Source organism: Cannabis sativa, chromosome 4 (assembly GCF_029168945.1).
Source record: "Cannabis sativa cultivar Pink pepper isolate KNU-18-1 chromosome 4, ASM2916894v1, whole genome shotgun sequence".
NCBI lineage: Eukaryota > Viridiplantae > Streptophyta > Magnoliopsida > Rosales > Cannabaceae > Cannabis > Cannabis sativa.
In genome coordinates, this window is record NC_083604.1 from 77660926 (window position 1) to 77668256 (window position 7331).

A 7331-nucleotide genomic window follows, 5' to 3' on the forward strand; every position below is an offset into this window, starting at 1 on the left:
ATAACCACCATTATAAATTAAAGCTCTTTGTTGTTTTTTATTTATTGACTATATGTATTCAATATTCTACAACCATTAATTAATTGTAGGATGTACTAATTTTGCTATTAGTACATGAATATACTTCTCTCTTTTTTGAATATAGGAAAGGTCTAAAAAAGCAACAAATTATTTGAATTTTGTTTATTTTGAGTTTGTAAACTACTTGAAATTCTTTGTAAACAATAATAGATCCACGGTACAAAAAAGTTACTTTTAGTAATAATTTTTTAGTCATAATATAAATTTATTGTAACTAAATATAACTTTTAGTCACATCAAAAAGTTACTTAGGAATAAAATATAGTATTTAAATACAAATTGTCACTAATTTAATTTTAATCACAACAAGTACTGTGACTAAACATAGTCACAAAAAATTATAATTTTTGTGACTAATATCTTTTGTCACTGACCTTTTAGTCAAATTTTATTGTGACTAAAAGATAATATTTTATAATGAGACCTATTATTACTATTATAAACACCGTCATCAATTTTTTTTTTTTTAAAAAAAACATCTTAGATATGTTATTGGAGAGACTAATGTATTTTTAAAAACTTATTTTCTAAAAGAGAATATGAAAGAAACCCATCAAATAATATCAGCCCTTGATTCCTCAATAAGAAAAGGATAATTACATAAGACACTATTTTTTGTAAAAAAAAATTACATTTTTACGTTTAAAGAATTTTTTTTATATTTTTACGGTTTTTCATATAAACAACATGAAAACAATAAGAAAACTAACAACAACAAAAAATAACATACAAATAACAAAAAATCAACAACTAATTAACAAGAATACAACATAAAAAGACCATATATTCTATAAATAAAACTAAAAAATCGAAAAAATGTTTAAAATTCCGTGAAACTGTATTTTTGTATTTTTTTTTTGTTGTTTTTGTAAAATTATCCCAATAGGAAAAGGAAAAAGAGTATGGGCTTAGGCCCAACAAGGCCCATGAAAACAGACCATTATCGTTAAGAACAGAACTTAAAAAAAAAAAGAATAGTGTGGCTGCTGGGATTCGAGCCCAGGTCTCCACGGCCACAACGTGGAATTCTTACCACTAAACTACAGCCACTTTGTTGATGTGGCTATTCATTTCTAATATTTACAAACATTTCATTACTTTAGTGTCCTACTCGATAGTTTTATTTCTTAATTTCTTTCTCTACTTTTTATTATTATTATTTTATATATATATATAGACTACATAGTGTGTGAAATATTCTTTCATATTGTCTTTTCTATATAATAATATAATGAAAACCTAGCAAAATGTCAATGTCTACTTTGGAATGGGCGGAAAGGAAAGAATGAAATATCCCAAAATTTGGAAATCTTCTTAATTATTATTAATTAAAGTTACACCTAACGTCATGATCCCTAAACTTGGATTATTAATTAATTCCTTGCTTCAATTCAAGATAATCCACAACAAAGCTTGTATTAATTATTCATATATTGCAATTAGATATATAGCTAGGGCTTATTATAGAATAATAATAAAAAAAAAAATTAATAATAATATGCATATCTCCATTCAAGAAAAATTATTAATAATATGCAAAAGTCTCAACCTTTATATAATATATATACTTTTCAATGTAAATTTTGTTTTTACCAACATGTGCATATCATCGATCAAGATTTATAATTTTTAGGGCAAAGATTTTAGATTCAATTATAGCAAATAATTTATTTTCCATGTGCATGTATATCATATATCTATATTTGTGTATATATATATATATATGATATGTACCTTGAACAAGGTTGACTGCCACAACTGAAAAAGTCATTATTAAAGAAAAATAAAGGAATAATTTTTTTCCCTCACTTTTATAATTATGTTATGTACATTAATTATTTAATAAAATGAAGTCCAACCATAATGCATCCAACGTGGATTCCAATTTCTGTCTACAATCATATACTATATATATACACTATATTATATTATATAAATATAAATGCAAGTAGCTTTAACAAAAGCTATAGAAACTTTCACTTTGCAATTTAAAATTCTTATTTGAAAAATAAATAAAATGGCATCTTGGAATCCCAATGTTAATTCGTGTAATAATTGGGTCATAATTATTTTTTGCACTAACTTATATATTAATATACATATATATATATCTATATAATCAATAATAAAATTAGGGTTATCATATATAATAGCTATATATATAGATATTAACATATGTATATATAGAGAGGGAGCTAAATATAGGGTATAATTATTGTGGTTGGAAAATTTATTAATTAATTTATCTATAAGTATAGTGACTCTATAAAAGTACATGTATATATATAGTACAAAGACAACTTGATTTTGATCTATATATCCAAAAAGAACATATATAAAATTAATCAAGTGCTCAAAAAAAGACAAAAATACAAAGGCACGGGTCAATGTATAATAATTAACATTAATATATCGATTTTATTTCCTTTTAATTAATCTAGCCGCTACTATATAATATATATAGATTAATTATCTAAAATTAAACAGATATAAAGGTAAAGATTAATTAATAATCTGAAAGAAATAAATAAATAAAAATAGAAAAAGTGAGATTGGAAATGAAAATTTGGAAGGAAAGGCAGCGACAAATATGCCCATAATTAATACTAATAATATTCTTATTTCAATATTATTATTTTTCATTCCCGCCCCTTACTTTTTTCTTCTGACAATTCTTTTTTGTGGGACAGATATGTATTGATATATATAAAATATTACATACATATCTCAGTGATATACAGCTTAATTAGTCCTCATCATAAAATCATTTAAATAATACAAAAATTTGGATACCCAATTATACCCTGCTTAATGCTTATTATATAATATATAAATATACTCTATAGAAAAGTTCTTCATAAACCCTTAAAAATGAATCTGCATGTATTTATGTATTTTTGTTTTAGTTGGGGCAGGAATTATAACTCTTAATTGTTTTTATATAATTTTATTGTAGTTATTTAGAAAAATCTCATATTTTTACATTATATAGATTGTTCCATATGCTGAAAAAAATAATTAGGAAAAAAAGTTAAGTTTGACTTAAGTATTTTGTATATTAATATTTTTTAATATAGTGTAAAAAGAGATATTTTTTGATATTTTTTTTAATTAAGTAGATACATTAAGCATAGAAATTAAAATGTCTCATTTATTATTCGACATTGGATATCAAAATCTAATGGTTTAATATTTTAAAATTCATATTTATAGTTAAATTTGTTTAGTACCATCAATAGATATTACCTATTGAGAAGTGTTCTCGCTATGTATATATATGTATATAACTAATTTAAATAATTGATATTCAGTAAAAAAATCAATAATTTTTTTAATAGAAAGATGTAATTTTATTAACTCAAATCATTCAAAAGTATATCACGTAAACTACTCGGAGTCGTAGAATCCGAATAGGTACAACTAACATTTAACTACGAAGATCTAGCCAAATGGCGAGCAACACGGTTAGCAAATTGCTTGATAAAAATTAAAAAGACATTATTCAAACTAGAAAAAACATGTCTGCACTGATCAAAAATGCAGAACCTAAAAATAAAAGTCATATCTAACAAACTTTGGATATCTTGGATCTTGACCAAACTGTTCGACTCCACCACCACATCATGTCATCCTATTTCTTTCAACCAACTCAACAACTCCTTAACTCTGATAGCTTCAGCAAGCATAGGATCAATCACCCCCATCCGACTTAATGTTTGAGCCATAATAAGCTGGCCAGAAGAGTTCTGTGCCACCCAACCATATCCATACTTATTCTGATTGCTAAAGATAACTGCATCGACATTGATTTTGATAGTATTAGCAACTGGTGCAATCCAGTGCTTGTGCCCTAACAAAACAAAGAGGAACCAAGAATTTTATCTTGAGCACAACTCTATTGTTCGAAACTACCCTTAGCCAATGAAACCACCTCTTTAAAAGTCATATCCATACCATTGCACACAGACTACAATGCCCAGCAAAGCATAACAACTCTATGATTTATCCCAGAATCCCAATACTGAAATCTATCATGAGGCCATTCCCTAAAAGAATTGTCACCGATTTCTATCACTAAAATATCTGCCATCCGTCCATAAGCAAAAGCAAACGAGAACACCCCACAAGACAATGAGAAATAGACTCTTCAATTCACAAGTACCTTAGACACAACAACGAGGGGAGAGGAACATGTTTCACACCTAATTGGACATCGGTAGTAAGACAATTGGAAGTAGCTGTCCAAACTAAATCCTTGACTTTAGGAGACACTATCGAATCCCACAACTCTTTCCAAAGATCGAGTTACCAACTCCAACTAACTCACATTTAAGCTCTTAAAGAAGCTGATACACACTCTTGACCGAATATACAACAGAACTCTCACCATTCTACTGCTAAATATCGTCAGACATTGAGGCAAACAAATGAAGGCTCAAAATAAGCTTTATGTCCCTCTTTACAAAAATGTCTGAATTTTTTCATCCCAAGACGATTCTCCAAAATAAGACTGGAGACCTTTTGAATTGCCAAACTAGGGTGATTCGAAACCAAAAATGGGTTTTCTTTATCTGGAGGCCAAGGGTCCGTAAGGATATCAATACTCATTCCAGATCCAGCAACCATACACCCCTTTTTCGAATAAGAGATTGTGCTCCATGGATACTATTGCATATAAAACTCGAATTTCTTCCCAACTCTGCCCCCAAATAGGACTCACGAGGATAATAACAAGCTTTGAACACATGGCTAACTAAAGAACCTAAACGTCTGTTTTCTAAGAAACATAATATTAAAATCATGAAACTTTCGAAATCCAAGCCTCCCATGAACCTTTGGGACACACATCGACCGGTCCCAACTCATCCAGTGAATGTCACTGCCATTTTTACCTGAATTCTTCCACCAAAAAGAGCACATTAATTTTTTGATCTCGTCACACATCTTTTTAGGCAAAAGAAAAATGCTCATAGCATAGGTCTGTCTTCAACAAAATCTTTTACTAGCTCTAGATAAAAACTTACTACCCCACCCTTCGATTTGATTCCTCAAATTTTCCTTAAGAAAGCCCAACACGACTGACTTGTTGTGGTTCATAGTATTTGGAATTCCAAGATACGAACAATATTCCCCAGCTTCCACCATACCTAAGATGGAACACACAAGTGCCTTCATACTAAAATATTCTTACTAAAGAAAATAAAAGACTTGACTAGATTTACCTTCTGACCAAAAGCTATTTTAAACTACGAAGCAACGACATCACCCTATTAGCCTCATTCTCAGCGCCTGACAACACAAATAATTGTCATCTACAAAGAACATATGGGAGATAACAAGTGCATGATGAGCAATTTTACAACCTTTATACCAACCCCTCCGTACATATTCATTAATAAGAGTAGACAATCTTTTCGCGCATAAGATAAATAAGTAAGGAGACAAAGGATCCTCTTGGTAGATACCCCGAGTTGGAGTAATAGGCCCAAAAGAGAAACCACCATATTGAACCCAATATTTAATAGACGAAACTGATGTCATAATCAACTTCACCCACAACTATCCAAACCCATCCTCAAGAGCATAGCCTCCAAAAAAAAGTCATTCAACCCTCTTAATTTACTCATGTCAAGCTTCAACGCCATTTGACCTTCTTTCCCAACACTTTTTCTTTTCAAATAATGTATTATTTTAAAGGATATTATCAGATATTAGTCTCCAAAAATGAAAGTACTTTGAGAATTCAAATTAAATTACTAGTATATATGATCATTAATTAATATAAGTTCATTTCATGATCGTATATCAACTATAAATTGGAACTAGCTCATGAAAGGTTTGTATTTTATTTAATGTATATATTTAGTACTTGAGCTATATGTACTTAATTATTAGAGTTAGTATATGGTTAAACATATACATACTAAGTTATTTTTATGCAATATATTTAGTTATATTTTGGTAATTATGTGTATTTTTATTAGTTATATAATTTATTTTTAATTTTTTTAATATTATTCAATAAACAATATCATTTTGTATTAGAAAAAATATTTGATGATATTTTTTTTAAAAAAAATGTAATAGTATTTTAAAAATAAATGAAAATATTATATAAAGTTTTAAGTAAATTAAATTAGATTCAAAATATTATCAAGATGTATGAAATAAAATAATATTTAAATTTTATAAATTAAAGAAAATCACTTATAGTGGTTTCTGCCTAGTGGTTTCACGTCTCTTGTCACAAAGAAAAGGTTTGCAAGTTTGAATCTCATCTTCCCCATTATAAAAAAAAAAACCACTGATAAACTTCTTATTTTTATTTTATTTTTTAAAAAAAGTTTAAGGTTTGAAAAATTTAAGAAAAACAAATATAATGTTTAAGGATATTAAAAGTGAACATAATCCCAATACAATTATAGTTTTTTTTATTTATTTATTATGTTTACTCACATTTTTGTTAACAACAAATTAATGAAACCTTGTAAATAATAATTAATTATTTATAATTAATATATATATATATGAAAGAATCTTTATGTGGTTTTGTAGTAAAAATCTACATACTTCACGAGTCATTATTATTTCTGAGTATTCCCTTACAATGTGATTAGATTATAAGAGGATTTCTCTGAATAGTCACTCAATCTCACTATCACATTCCTTCCCAAAAATGATCGATCCCTTTCCACTCAGGTTCTGTCCCTACTTATAGGTTTTTTTAGGGAGGACAATTATTTCTCTTTTGATCTTATCTAGGTAATCGCTCATGAAACGTGGACAATCCCCACATTTTATATTTACAACATGTAGATAAAATAAAATAATTACTGATAATTGCTTTTTGTTCTTATAAGGAAATAGTTTCCGTTGCCGAGATAATATATCTAAAATATAGCTCGCATTCTTCAAAGATATTTGGGAATGACTGGTCGTATTGCGCAATACACTAGTCAGAATATTTTTCCTGGTTGTTGCCTTTTATGTCAACTCCTAAGATTAGTCTTTTAGGAATCCTGTGATAAGTATCATTTTTGCGTATTTTCCTTAGTCTTTCAACATACTCACGAGTATGTAGGTCAATGAGTTGCAATCTCTTAAAGAACTCGTTATTTACCCTTTTGTTGCTATAATTTTAAACACTACGCAAGTATACGCAATCAAGTAGTAAAATCTCACACAGGTGAGGTCGATCCCGCAGGGAATTGGATTAAGTACCACTAAATTATACTTATGATTCTATTCGG

General features: G+C 28.1%; 1 non-coding gene across 1 annotated transcript; it reads right to left on the bottom strand.

The window, feature by feature from the left end:
• Positions 1-1059: 1059 nt before the first annotated feature.
• TRNAH-GUG (transfer RNA histidin (anticodon GUG)) lies at positions 1060-1131 on the bottom strand. The gene has a single exon. It is a non-coding gene; the product is annotated as a tRNA-His (tRNA).
• Between the last annotated feature and the right edge of the window lie 6200 nt (positions 1132-7331).